The 14427-nt window shown below is 38.1% G+C and overlaps 1 pseudogene; it reads left to right on the top strand.

Annotated features, from left to right (window-relative positions):
* LOC127674665 (zinc finger protein ZPR1-like) overlaps window positions 1–5692 on the top strand; it is a 46007-nt pseudogene extending 40315 nt beyond the window's left edge.
* The last annotated feature ends 8735 nt before the right edge of the window (window positions 5693–14427 follow it).

Here is a 14427-nt window from a genome sequence, read left to right as displayed (position 1 = left end):
GAAAAAAAAGAATATCAAGGGTTTTGGGACTTTGCACCATGATAACTGAAAACAGTCCTTTGAAGACATTGTAGGAAGTAGGAATTGATATTTTCACAAGTCAGAGTCGTTTGGAGTGTTTTACATTGCCCTGTGTATTTATATCAGAGAAAGATATGTTGCTGGCTAGGATTTTAGAGGCACCTGCAGCTATGGTTTATGAAGGCCTAGGTAGAAGATGGACATTGACTACTTGATACTGTTAAGGAATATAGGAAATAGCAAGTGGTTATAAAGTTTTAAGGTCCGAAACTCTGAAAATGAGCAGTTTTTGATTGTTGTCTGTGGTTGGAATCTGGAAATGTCCTTAATCTCATCACTGTTCTCTTCTCTTAACTTTGTACCCTGCCTGGAAACTACTCATAAGCATGTGATGAAAACTAAGAGGTGCCCGAGCACCTTGTAGATGAGCTACTTGGTAAAATTAGCTAATTCATCACCATTCGTCACCACGCTTTTTGAAATGAGTCCTATAAAAACTCTCTAGGGAAATAGATCTGTGGCATCCCATTTCTGGTCATCCATTCCTGCTATCCAGGAGCTCTGCCTTCTTTACTTTAAGATTCTATTTTTAACAGAATAATCAAGCCTCCTGAAATGCTCCCTTCCATGGTCTGTGGATTCCATTCCACTATTCAATTTTTTCATAACAGAAATTTGGAAGCCATTGGCAAGGGGTGGCTTTAGTGTCTGTTATTTTTCCAGGAACCTAGTTTCATGACTTACAATCTACCAGAGGCTAGAGAGCCTTAATCACCCCAGTTCTTAAATTTGCTGTTAATGATTTTGAAGACATGTGGAATAAGGAAAGACAAGGTTTATTGAATTCACCTAGCAAAGTTTGTCTAGGGAGAGTATCTTTGCAAACAGCAACTGACATGTTAGTGCATGGAGCTATAACAGTGAAGCTGAAACCACAATGAAAACTGTAAAGGGGAGATATACAGGGATGTGGAACACTTGCAAAGACTAGCTCTGAGCAGTGCTGTCAAATTATACAAGAGAAAGCATACTATATTTACTCTGACGATTTTTATAGTCTTTCTTTGTACTGCTTCCGTGTTACTTCCCTATTCTTTTGGAAATTAGACAGTTCCCCATGTTACTTTATTTTTCATGTATGTAACTCTTTCTCTCTGGTATTTCTGACTGAGTTGTATCTCAGAGGTGATTTTAGATATGGAGTTTTGAGCACTGTTGGAACAGTGGAGACTTTGGTGATTCTGTGAAATGAATGCGTCGTGTATTATAAAATGAACATGTGCCCTTTTGACCAGGAAGAGAAAGCTATAATTTGTATGTTAAGGTATTGTTCCCTTGCTTGACACTATTGAGAGGTAGCAGCAATATTATAAAGTAGCATCCATTATAGGGCCTTCTAGTTACTGGGAGATATGTTACCCGCTCCAAGCAAGTGTCTGATACTGGTGAATTTATCTCTTTACTTTTTGGTCATAAGGTGAACAATTTAGTTCTACCATGTACTGATTATCATAATATACTGCTTTACAACTGGGACAATCAGTGATGGATTATAGCTCTGAAAGTAGAAGTGAAAATCATTGTTTTCATTTGATCGGTTGATTTATCTTGGTTACTTATAACAGAAATGGAAAGCTGTTTACATGCAAGATGAGTCATGCAATCAAAACTGATTTTCTAATCTTGATGAGATATTAGACATTAAATAGTGACTATTACATAATCAATACACAGGGTAAAAAGTTTTGATAAATATTCACCTTGGAAGAGCTCTTAAAGACTCTGCATTGCATTGCAGATAGTGAATTGAAGAACCAGAAGGCTAGAGAGACTGAGTAATCTGCTCAATATCACTCACTCCAGCTAAATCCAAGACCTGATAATTTTCTTCCTGGCAACCATTTAGCCAGTGATAGCTTATAGCTTATACTGAACTCAATATTACAATATAAATATAACATGTATATATAATATGTGTACACACAAATACACACATTTGTACACATTATATACACACACATACGTGTATGTATGATAATTTAGGGAAAGGCTCAAAAGTCAAGGTTTATTCATTTGACAACCTTAGATTTATAGATTTACAAGTCTATAAATAAACCTATTAACTTAAAATATATGCAATTAATGTCAGAACTGAAGAACTTTTACCCATGCTGAAATTTTCTCATAAGTGACAAAACACTTTAAATTTCACGTTTGACAATAATCAGCAATTTTTCTCATTGAATCCTGATTGCTTTGGTTGCTATTCTGTACTAATGAGTCATTCATAATAAATCTTTCTCAAAAAATCAGACATTAATGTTTTCACCAACTGCTGCATAGACAGGGATAGAAATTATTTACAATACCCATTAACAAATTTTGAAAATTTCATCACTGAATGTAGGCTAGAGGTGTGATTGTGATTGTCATTTATCCCCCTTTGCCAATAATAACCTGTTTTTGCATTATTAAATGAAAATAGATCCTGAAGATTGATTTATTTAAAATCACTCAGTGAGGAAATTCATTCCTACATGCTAATCCCCTCCTTTTAATATTGTTACCTTGTTGCACATTGTATAAGAGAAAGATAGAATACATAATGCATTCCTAATGCAGTATTTAGAAACATCTAATTAAGTGAAAACAGATTTTTTTTTTAAATTTTATTTTAGTATCTGGAAGGTTTAAGCAATGTAAAATTTATGCAAAGTACATCAGTGGCAGGGCCTGGAGAGGTCTTTTGGAAAATCCTGTTAGCAGCTGTTGAAAGGATACTTCATAAGAAGTTCAGGGTTCTTAGTATATGCATGTGGGTAAGAATTTTGAGCAGACTGAACCCATAACTAACAGGTAGGCTTCTGCCGTGATTTTTATAATTAAGTAGGAAATTGCAACAGAAAAACACAGTGCTATTTAAAAACCCAAACCCATTAGTTTTTGGTTAATCGTGATGAAATAATGATTGCAGTGAGCAATTTCCCATTTGTGATTCTTAGCAGTATTGCTCAATCCTTGGATTTGTTCACGAAGGAATAATTATCACCACTCATAAGTCAGTTTAAAAAAAATCAGAAACTACGCAACAGCTTTGGATTTCAAGCAATGGATTTTTCTTCCTTTGATTGCCTGCTTGTTTGATTTGCACTTGACTAGCACTCATTCATTCCTTTAAGAAGCTCATTGAGAAGAGAGATAGCCTTTTATACATCAGAGATTCAGCACAGAGAAACTTAAGATTGGAGCAGAGTATTCTCTGCTGAAAACAGGAATTTTCTCTGCTATTCTGAGTCAGTTTAATGTAATGATTTTTATCTGCAATTTCTAGTCAATTTATTGTAATGTTTACTCAAAAAACATGTAAAACTTGGGAGTAGTTTCTTCTATGATTTTGAAAATGAGGCTTGTTTTTTTGGTTGCTAAAAAGATTTGAAATAGAATTAAAGAAAGAAGGGAGAGAGAACTCTAGCTTGATTCAACAGAGTTAAAATATCTGATATTAGAAGTGACAAGGAAATAGGCTAATATTTTATTTTTTTTAAAAAATCTAATGATTCATGTCTGTCTCCTCCAGTTTCATACGTGCATATAAAGACATTTAGTTATTTTCCTCCTCCATCCTCTTCACTTTTATTTCTTTCACTGAGATACTTTTTATACTCTACAAGTTTTCCTCCTACTTTTATGATCATTTTTGTGTATCTAACCTACTGCATTTAATTAGCACTGCTTCTGTGGGCACTGGTGGGAGGTTATTTGCTGGGACATGAATGGACAACTTATCACGAATACACAAATGAAGTAAATGACATCTCCACCCCCAGTTAAATGATTATTAACTCCCACTAGTGCCTCATGCAGGGTTGTGGCTTCATGTTCCTCTAGTGGGCTAATTTTGAAGACAATAGATTCTTTGACAATGAAAAGCAATCTTGGAGCTGAAAGTTTCATTTCATGATTCTCAAAAGACCCCAGACCCTACATTTATAATGCAAAAAAAAAAAATCCCAGTAAATTGTTATAGTTCTTCCAAATGGTAGGAGTTCAGAACCCATAGCTTTTCTTTCTGACATCACTGAAAACTAACAATAAAATTGTCTATCCAAATAAGTACTGGGTCCCAGAATGCTTCATGTCAGTTTAGTATGTACCATTCTGAAATTATCACTATTGTGCCTCAAATATATTAGATTTACATTTTGTAGGAGATTTCTATGTTACTTTAAAGATTTATTTATTCATGTGTATGAGTCTAAATAGGTGTATGGACTTGAGTGTTAGCAAGTCTGTGTGCCTAGGCCCATGTCAGGAGGCTAGAAGGGAGTGTTCAGTATCTGTATCAAAAGAACCTCTTGTCAATAATGCCCCATTAAATCTTATTTTTATATCATTTTATTGAAATATGTTGCTGTACTAAATAAATGATATACATAAATTGGCACTTAGAAGTTGGGTCATCTTAGAGCTGCTTTTCCTGTGTGGAATGTTGCTGGAACAAAACTGAGATCCAGACAGCAGGCAGGGTCTGGGACCAGGAAGTGTACTATACCTTGACTGTTAGAGACCAAGAGGGTATGAATGGAGAGGAGGCAAAAACCTCAGCCACCACAAGGACAGCCTAGCTGAATTTTGAAATTCCAGCTTTCAGACTGAAGGATGCTGTGACTACTACCGAGTGACTGATTAGCCACACAATCTCTGGCCTGGAACAGGACCAACCCACACGATGGACAATGGAAGGTTTCATTGCTGAAAGAATTGATGAGTTCACTGATGAAATGAAGGACCTAAATCAAATAGCTTCCCTTTTCACTGTGATCTTTGATAATCCCCTTTGGTAACAGCTTTGTATCAGACCCACATGCTCCCTGCAAAATTATTGCCTTGGTGATGACATACTATAACTAGACCTCATAGCAAGCTGAGATACTGAGACTCCAAGCAGAAGCACAAGAAGAGAAGTAGGAAGAGGAAGACCTTAGAAATAAAGCCCTCCAGTTCAACACAAACTAACCTCCAGAGTACAATGGCCCAACTCAGACCATCAGAAAGCTTGTCCAAATCATCCTCTTTAAGGAGGTTATCATTATGGCCACCAACTCCAAGAACTGTGGCCATTGGACTAATGAGGTGAAGTCCAGAGAAGCAGTATAGCCCTTGTGTACCAGGATCACCCTCCACATCACTGATCCCTCAGACATGACCTCCTCAAGTCTGAGACCTGTATGTAGCATGGAAATCTCAGAGCTGGTTTTGATCTGAGAATGGCTGTTCTTGTGGGGGTAAGTTTACCACTCTACAAGGGCTACTGGGAATTGCTAACCAAGAACCTATTCACAGTGGGAGACAACATGAATCTTCACCAATTAGGAAGACTTCAGTAGTTTAGCAAGAGGTCAGATCAGATCATCAAGCAGAAGATGAAGGCCTGCATTATCATGAATGATACAGCAAGAAACAGTTACCTGCTGAATGTATATGCCCGTGAAGATGATCTGGAGATGAAAGTAGAGTGGTAAAGTATACTTTTGCCCAAATTGAGGATCTCAGCCTCAATGACATGAAGATAGGCAGGTCTGGTCACACAATGGTAGCACTGGGAAGCTCACAGGCCAGCTACACTGCCACTCACACTGCAGAGTTATTTAGTACTATTAGAAAATTATGAGTTCCTAAGATCTTGCCTCTTGAGTTAGAAATCTAAGCATATGAGTTCAGCAGCAGGCATACTCTGTTCCGTGAACTTCTTTTGGATGTTGTAAGTCAATGGGAAAAGAACCCCCAAAATATCCTGTGGTTTGGCATCACCCTTTGCCAATCTGCCCAACAGTGCTGGACATTTGAAGTTTGGGAAAATGAATGCAAATTCCAACTGGCTTTGGACATATGAAGTACAACCTCTCATCAGGGAAGAATGACTGTGGGGCCTACCAGGCACAGGTCAGGATGCTTACATTAAGGTGATGGCATTTTGTTTTGTTTTGTTTTGTTTTTTTCCAAGACAGAGGTTCTTTGTGTAGCCCTGGCTCTCCTGGAACTCACTCTGTAGACCAGGCTGGCCTCGAACTCAGAGATCCATCTGCCTCTGCCTCCCAAGTGCTGGGATTAAAGGCGTGCATCACCACTGCTCAGTGTGATGACTTTTTAATAAACAAACAAACAAACAAACAAACAAAACAGTGTCTTCAGAAAGAAGCTTATAAACATGTTCATCATCTTCAAAATTTCCCTCTCCCTTTATTTTTGTTTATTTTTCTCTCATGATCATACTGTTTAACATAAAACACACTTTATCAACATATTTTAAGAATACAATACAGTATTATTAATTCTATGTTATACTGTATCACATCTGAATTACTTTAATGATATTATTAAAGATATATAATAATTTTACAGATGTTTATTTTTACTATTTTGACTTGTACACTAGGGTTTGAAGTGACTAGGTGACAGCATTAGTGCTTTGTCATATTCTGTATTTTTTTAAAGTTTTCTTAGTGACCTTTATTCTTTGGTATGTTTTATATATTATTGAGTATCTTTTCATTCAACTTAAAGCACTATTTTTAACACTTCTAAGGCAGGTAGCATGGTGACAAATTTCTCAGTTTTTATTTTTCAGTGTAGTTTTGCCATGCATAAATCTTTATTTCATAGTTTTTCTATTGAGTCTTTTATACATACAAAATGGCTTTCTTCATGATGACTGTGAAGGTTGGCACAAGCCTACCGCTGAGTATAACATATTAGTTGTAATTGCCTTTCTATTTTACCAGAAAAATATTACCCTCGTGGTCTAGTAAGCTTTGGAGATTGCTTGAATATATTCCCTCAAGGTTCACATCCCAAAGCCATGTTCTTGGAAATGCCAGTATCGTAGTTCTGAGGTGGTGAACCCTTTTCAGATCTGGGGGCTAATGAGAGCAGTCTACATCAATAGGTGCAATATCTTGTAGAGGATTAATGGATGTCTTATGAGACTATTTCCCAAATGTTGATACCCGTGTCGGGCTACTTGTTTCACTATGTGATATCGTCCACAAGTATGCTTATCATTGTGATAATAGGTTCTCCTGGCTGAGCAGACAGGAGAACCTATCTTAAAATTTTCTGCCTTGACTTAAGTAAACATCTCTTTACAAAGTCGTTTAGGGCTTATCTCAAATTTAATATTTATGCTATATGCTGTATAGAAAATAATTCACAATTACTAGAAAATCAGCCATGAAGTTATGAATTTCATTTGATATAGGATGTGAATGATCGAAATAACAAGGAATGGTGAGCTCATATTCCATCTAAAGGTGGCAGGTACTATTCTGTCAAGGAGCAATACAAGTGCAGTTGATGCTAGATCTTCTAAAATTTCAAGGCAACTAGAAACACAGTATTTTGTATGATAGTTTCTGATTTAAAAATACTGGCAACTGATACAACAATATTTTTAAAACATTGTGTGGGCCCAATAGAAACCATCTGTGGGTCAGTTTGGTTTCAAGTTTTTCTTAGGCATGCTGAGTGAGTAAGCCATAGCCATTTTGAGGGCATGAGTTAGGAACACATCAGAAGAACTGGAAGCAAGCCATGTTAGTTCTAATTCCCAGTCAATGGTTGTGCTTCTCTGTTCATACCTAAAGCTGGAGAAACTCATGGAAGCATGCATTTGTCCTTGTAGGAGAAGAAAGAACATATTTTTGGAAAGGGAAAAAGAGGTCTTAGGGAAAGTTCTAATTACTAATATTCACTGCCATAATAATTGGTACTTGTTACATACTTACTGTGTTCAGAGGATCTTCCAGATCTTATTTTTACTTTGTGAGAAATGTATGGAGTAAATATAATACTACCTATTTGTTCCATCACTCTGTAGACTCATGGCAGATCCCTGTCAATGTAGTTCTAGACACAGAAGCTGCTAATCCCCCACCCCACCCCCATAGCTTAGAAAAAGTTTAATTATTACTATATTGAAAGTTTCTGAGAATAGCAAGGCAGGCTTGCTAAGCTGGTATAAAAAATGATTTGAAAGCATCATGAAGGAAGACTAGGATTTTTTTTTTTTGCTATATTTGGGGCTGGCACTCACATAGAAGCAAAAACTTATGAAATTTCTTTATCTACTAGCAACATTTGGTTTCTAATAGTTTTATAGACATAAAACATAAGCAAAGCAGAACTAGGTCCAGGTAAATACTTATAGTCTCAGATATAAAAAGGAAAGAAACCAGAGGCAAGTCTCCAAGAGGGGAAATATTTCAATAGATTTTACTGTACAGTTATATCTTAATAAACAACTATGCCAAAAATAATCTATCCAAAGGTAAATATTTAAAATGAAATAAATTTTTGGTAGAGCAATAACTTAGTGCATAAAGTCCTTGCCTCTCAAGTCTGAGAACCAAAATTGCGACCCTCATAACCTATGGGAAATCCAGGCAAGTGTGGTGAGACACTTGTAATGGCGTTGGGTCAGAGAACGAGGCAAGGGAACTCTGCAACAAGCTGGCTATCTTAACTAATCCTATCTAGAAGTACCAGGTTCAATGAAATATCCTGCCTTAGAACATACAGAAGATAGTGATCAAGGAAGACACACAATGTTAACCTCTAATCTCCACACATGTGTGTTCCCACATACATGCAAACATGCACTTCTAGTTTCATATCTGCTACTATGATAGATTATTCTGACCAAAAAAGTAACTTAATGGAGAAAGTTATTTTCAGCTTCCAGTTTCAGGTTACAGTGTATCATTAAGATCTATATGACAAGAACTTCAGGTCTCTGAAGAAGGAAATCGAAGAAGACCTCAGAAAATGGAAAAATCTGCCATGTTCATGGATCGGCAGGATTAATATAGTTAAAATGGCCATTTTGCCAAAAGCAATCTACAGATTCAATGCAATCCCCATCAAAATCCCAACTCAGTTCTTCACAGAGTTAGAAAAAGCAATTCTCAAATTCATCTGGAATAACCAAAAACCCAGGATAGCTAAAACTATTCTCAACAACAAAAGAAATTCTGGGGGAATCAGTATCCCTGACTTCAAGCAATACTACAGAGCAATAGTGTTAAAAACTGCATGATATTGGCACAGTGACAGACAAGTGGACCAATGGAATAGAATTGAAGATCCAGAAATGAATCCACACACCTATGGTCACTTGATCTTCGACAAAGGAGCCAAAAACATTCAGTGGAAAAAAGATAGCCTTTTCAACAAATGGTGCTGGATCAATTGGAGGTCAGCATGCAGAAGAATGCGAATTGATCCATTCTTATCTCCATGTACTAAACTTCACTCCAAGTGGATCAAGGGCCTTCATGTAAAACCAGACACACTGAACCTAATAGAAAAGAAACTGGGGAAGACCCTTGAGGACATGGGCATGGGAGAAAAGTTCCTGAACAGATCACCAATAGCTTATGCTCTAAGGTCAAGAATTGACAAATGGGACCTCATAAAATTACAAAGTTTCTATAAGGCAAAGGACACTGTTAAAAGGACAAAATAGCAACCATCAAATTGGGAAAGGATATTCACCAACCCTACATCTGATAGATGGCTAGTATCCAATATATACAAAGAACTCAAGAAGTTAGACCCCAGGGAACCAAATAACCCTATTAAAAAATGGGGTACAGATCTAAACAAAGAATTTTCACCTGAATAAATTCGGATGGCCGCGAAGCACCTTAAGAAGTGCTCAGCATCATTAGTCATTAGGGAAATGCAAATCAAAACAACCCTGAGATTTCACCTTACACCAGTCAGAATGGCTAAGGTCAAAAACTCAGGAGACAGCAGGTGTTGGTGAGGATGTGGAGAAAGAGGAACACTCCTCCACTGCTGGTGGGGCTGTAAGATGGTACAACCACTGTGGAAATCAGACAGGCGGTTCCTCAGAAAACTGGACATGACACTTCCAGTGGATCCTGCTATACCTCTCCTGGGCATATACACAAAGGATTCCCCGGCATGCAATAAAGACACATGCTCCATTATGTTCATAGCAGCTTTATTTATAATAGCCAGAAGCTGGAAAGAACCCAAATGTCCCTCAAAGGAGGAATGGATACAGAAAATGTGGTATATTTTCACAATGGAATACTACTCAGCAATTAGAAACAATGAATTCACAAAATTTTTAGGCAAATGGTTGGATCTGGAAAATATCATCCTAAGTGAGGTAACCCAATTACAAAAGAATACACATGGAATGCAATCTCTGATAAGTGGATATTAATTAGCCCAGAAGCCCTGAATACCCAAGGCACAAATCCCATAACAAATGACTCCCATGAAGAAGTATGGAGAGGGTCCTGATCCTGGAAAGGATTAATCTAGCATTGGAGGGGAATATAAGGACAGAGAAAAAGGAGGGAGGTGATTGGAGAAGGCATGGAGAGAAGAAGGTTTGTGGGACATATGGGGAGAGGGGATCCAGGAAAGGGGAAATCATTTGGAATGTAAACAAAGAATATAGAAAATAAAAATATTAAAAAAAGAGGTAGTCATACCACAGCCACAGTCAAATGTGTTGATAAAAACACACACATCTATTTGCATACTTTCTTGCTCTCAGTTAGCTCTCCCCTATCTTATAATGGCTAAAACATTCTGTCTTAGGAATGGTACTTCCCACAATGGATTGGGTCTTCCTACATCAATTAACTATAAAAACAATCTAGAGACATGACCACCATCTAGATAATGCCCTTTTAAGATCCTTTCCAGACCATTCTAGATTGTGTCAAGTCAAAATTTAATGCAAACCAGCATTCATGAATACACATGCCACACAGATATAAACATATATGTTTGGAAGGGGAGAAATAGAGTTAGTAAATGTCATGAAATTTTGTAGATGAGAGTGCTTGGCCACCAGAAATTATACATTTTCCCACTGTGACCTGGTAGAGTAAGAACTTAAATCTAGTTGATTTCTCATGTACTTATAATGTGACACAGATATCTTCAGGTCTATCCTTTTTGAAGACTGTTTTCAATTGTGCAATTAACAAAACCATCAGAAAGAAGCGTTAAATACAATGGGAGATTTAATATAATCATAATAATAAAAGCCATGGAATAGTAGAGTAAGAAATATAGGTGTAAGTTTTAAAATTAATCTTTTTTGTTTCATGCCTGCAAATAGTTACAGAAATATTGTACCTTTTGATAAATATCGTAACTGAGATTATCTTAAAAATACTAGATGAAGTGTACTTTCAGACCAATTTCGTTTGGCCTGTGTGTAAGAAGGGATCCCCTTGGTGAATATTTTGTTTCTACTAGTGCTCCCTTTCTGCTTATATGCCCGAAGTTTCCTCCTCAAGGATAGAATTAAGAGGATAAAAAATTAAGGGTCCATGTATTCCCTAGTATTTCCATTTAGTTTCAGATTGAGTGATGTCCGAGTACCTAAATCACATGTGTAGCTACTCCGGTGTGCTTTAGTTATGCTTCTTGCGGTGGCTTGAACTTGACACTACTCGAGTGCATCTTGTCTTTCTGCTTAGTCAGTAAATACTGACTGTGCTTTATTCTGATTCTCCTGGAAATGCTCTACTATGCTGGACATCAGCAACTTAGGTTCACTCAAGGAGAGATCCCCTGAGGAGCTGATAGTGATCTTCAGGGTGCACTGCTGTCAACATCAAGTTGCTTTTCCTGCTGCTGATGTCACTTTGAGAAATGATATAATTTCTGCTACACTGAATTCTCTTTCTATTCGAACTTTAGCTCTGAACAACTGGCAATGAAAAAGAATCAAGCATATTTCTAAGGCTTTGCCCCTTTACTTAGATGGTAGCAAGATAGATAAAGCTGCTGATGCAGTAATCATTGGAATAGGAGAGAAGTTTCATTCTTAGGATGCTGGGTTGGAGGTTTCTGCAGATGAGTCTCAAGCTCTGAAAACACATTTGAGTTGTAGACATAGGGGAATAAGTTCTACTGAGAAATCTATACTCTGTGAGGATAGAGCAATATGATATCTAACTAAATGTCAGTCTATTCTAAAACTAGGTTGGTATCTTTATTATGCTGTGATTGTATAAAAAGTTATATACCACAGCTACGGCTATATTTAGACTCTTGATTTGAGTAACAGATTCTTTTTCCTAGTAGTACAAAAGCAACTATTGTCTTGTCAATTCTAGAACACTCTGTGCTTTTATATGATTCTGTTCAGGTTAGGCATTTTCCTCTAAAAAAGGGTGACCAAGCAGTGTTTCTACTAAGAATTAACAGGAACCAGAAAAAAAGCTCAATACCTTAAGCCCATTAATTTTCCTGGAAGAAATAATAGCATGAATTATTCAGTGTGTCACAAGGAGACCAGAAATTATTTGAGCATTGTACAGTTTAGCTCCAGCTGAATCTAGAATTACTAAAGCAGTGCCGTGGACAAGCCTAATGGTGCATACATTGGAGCTTTGTTCATTGCTGTCTGTCGGGGTTCAGAGCCGAGTTCTTAAGTTCAAAATAAGTCTTCTAAAGAAAATACATCTTCTTTCTATCCCTTTCATAACAATCAAATTTCAGGAACAAATGATAACAACAACTTCGTCAAACCTAGAAACTCAAGTGACAAGCCAGGTGTGGTGCAGACTTGTAATCTCAATTGGGGTGGTGGAGATATGTAGGAGGATGGAGGTCACCTATAGTGATGCCAGGCTAGCAAGACCCTGTCACAAAGAAACAATAATTACAAGATAACAAGAAAAATAAACACCATTGATATCACAGACTTTAATTTGCTTTTCTTCACAGGTAATTGTCTTTCTTTTGCATATTCACTGGAAGTAGATTATCTAACACTAAATAGAGAGTTGAAACATTCACTTATTCAGTTACAGTCTTTATAATATGTTATTTTGTTTTGAACTTTGTATTGATTCTTTGTGAATTGCACATCATGAACCCCGATCTTGCTCAACTCTCTTCTCATTCTCCCAAAACCTGCAGCATGTGAGGTGATAGACCAGCCAGGTCTCTTGCACTCACACCCTCAGGACTTCCTCACCCATGCCTTAGCCACCAGTGCCAGATCCATTGTGTTAGTTAGGCAAGGTACAGGGTCTGCTTTCTTGAGTGCTACAGTCAGTGAGGGGCAGGGCCAGTTAATCATCTCTCATGACCCTGGGGGTCAGCCCTCTCGAAGGCCTCAGGTGGTGAGGGCTGAGGGGGAAGAGGGCATCCCCTCCTCTCCCAGCCCAGGCCACTTCAGGCAGCTTTCCCTTGCTCACACCTGGAGGGCTGACTCACCTGCAGCCCAGCCACCAAGAGCCAGCTTTAATGGGCTGTTCGGGTGAGGTTTGAGCCCAGCTGTCCTGATGGTTGTAGCCCTGAGAGGCAAGGGCAACTCATCTGCTCTCATGACCCTGGGTCCCAGTCTCTGAATTGCTCAGTATCAAGGCCAGCTCTTCCCTGCTCTTTCCCTTGGGTCTGGCTCGACTCATCTCTGTGTCCACTACCAGTGTTAGTTCTGTTGTGCTGTGAAGGTAAGTTAAGATGCAGGTTCTGCTCTCTCTAGTGGTGAGGGGCTAGCTCTCCTGAGCTCAGGACCATGTGGGCAGCTTTCCTGGCTGCTAGAGATGGTGAGGGTGACATCAAACCCTGAGACCAACTTATCCAACCCCCACCCGCCCACCCTGTCACCAGGGCCAGCTCTGCACTGCTGCTGCCTGGGTGAGGTGCAGGGACTGCTCTCCTGAGTGCATCCAGGTCCCTGTGTGACATCCTCCATCCCTGATGAATGATGTGGGGTCAAGCAGGTATCAATGGTCCTCCTGTGGCATGTGCTGGAGCGCATGTCTGTTGGTGGCATACCAATCTACAGGTCTCTGTCTGTCTTCCTTCTTCTGTACTCTGCTGCCTGAATTTGATTTGATTTTTATTAGTCCTTGGTGTAAAAGAGCTTTGGCCACCAAACCAAGCATTAGGAAGAACAAAAGATTGCCATCTGTTCTGCCCTTGACTGATATAAGAACACAACGGCCAACAGGTGTCCCTTTGTTCATTGCCTGGTTTTGGGAAAACTTATATAATCTTCAAAGCAAAACAAAACAAGTAACATTTCTTTCATGAGGATTCACAGAATGGTCCCTTTAGAGGCTTAAGGATCGATCTCCTATTACTCAGCTGGCATCTGTAAATTTTTAATAAGAGCTGATCATTTTAATTATGTACTTGTATCTTCAAAATATATACCTGATTCTGTCATTTGACATATTTGTGGTTGAGTAGAGCTTTGCTTTGGGTAGGTTCATGGATAAATATTCTCTGCATTTTCTAGCTGAGCTGCAGTGCTATGATACTGAGACATTTTTTGTGCGAAAGGAAAAAAGTTTTAGAGGTGGTACTAGCGTTTTTGTTAGAAATTCTATGGCT

Source organism: Apodemus sylvaticus, chromosome X (genome assembly GCF_947179515.1).
Source record: "Apodemus sylvaticus chromosome X, mApoSyl1.1, whole genome shotgun sequence".
Lineage (NCBI taxonomy): Eukaryota > Metazoa > Chordata > Mammalia > Rodentia > Muridae > Apodemus > Apodemus sylvaticus.
Note: the sequence above shows the minus strand (reverse complement) of the source record. Positions and strands in the feature narration are given on the sequence as shown.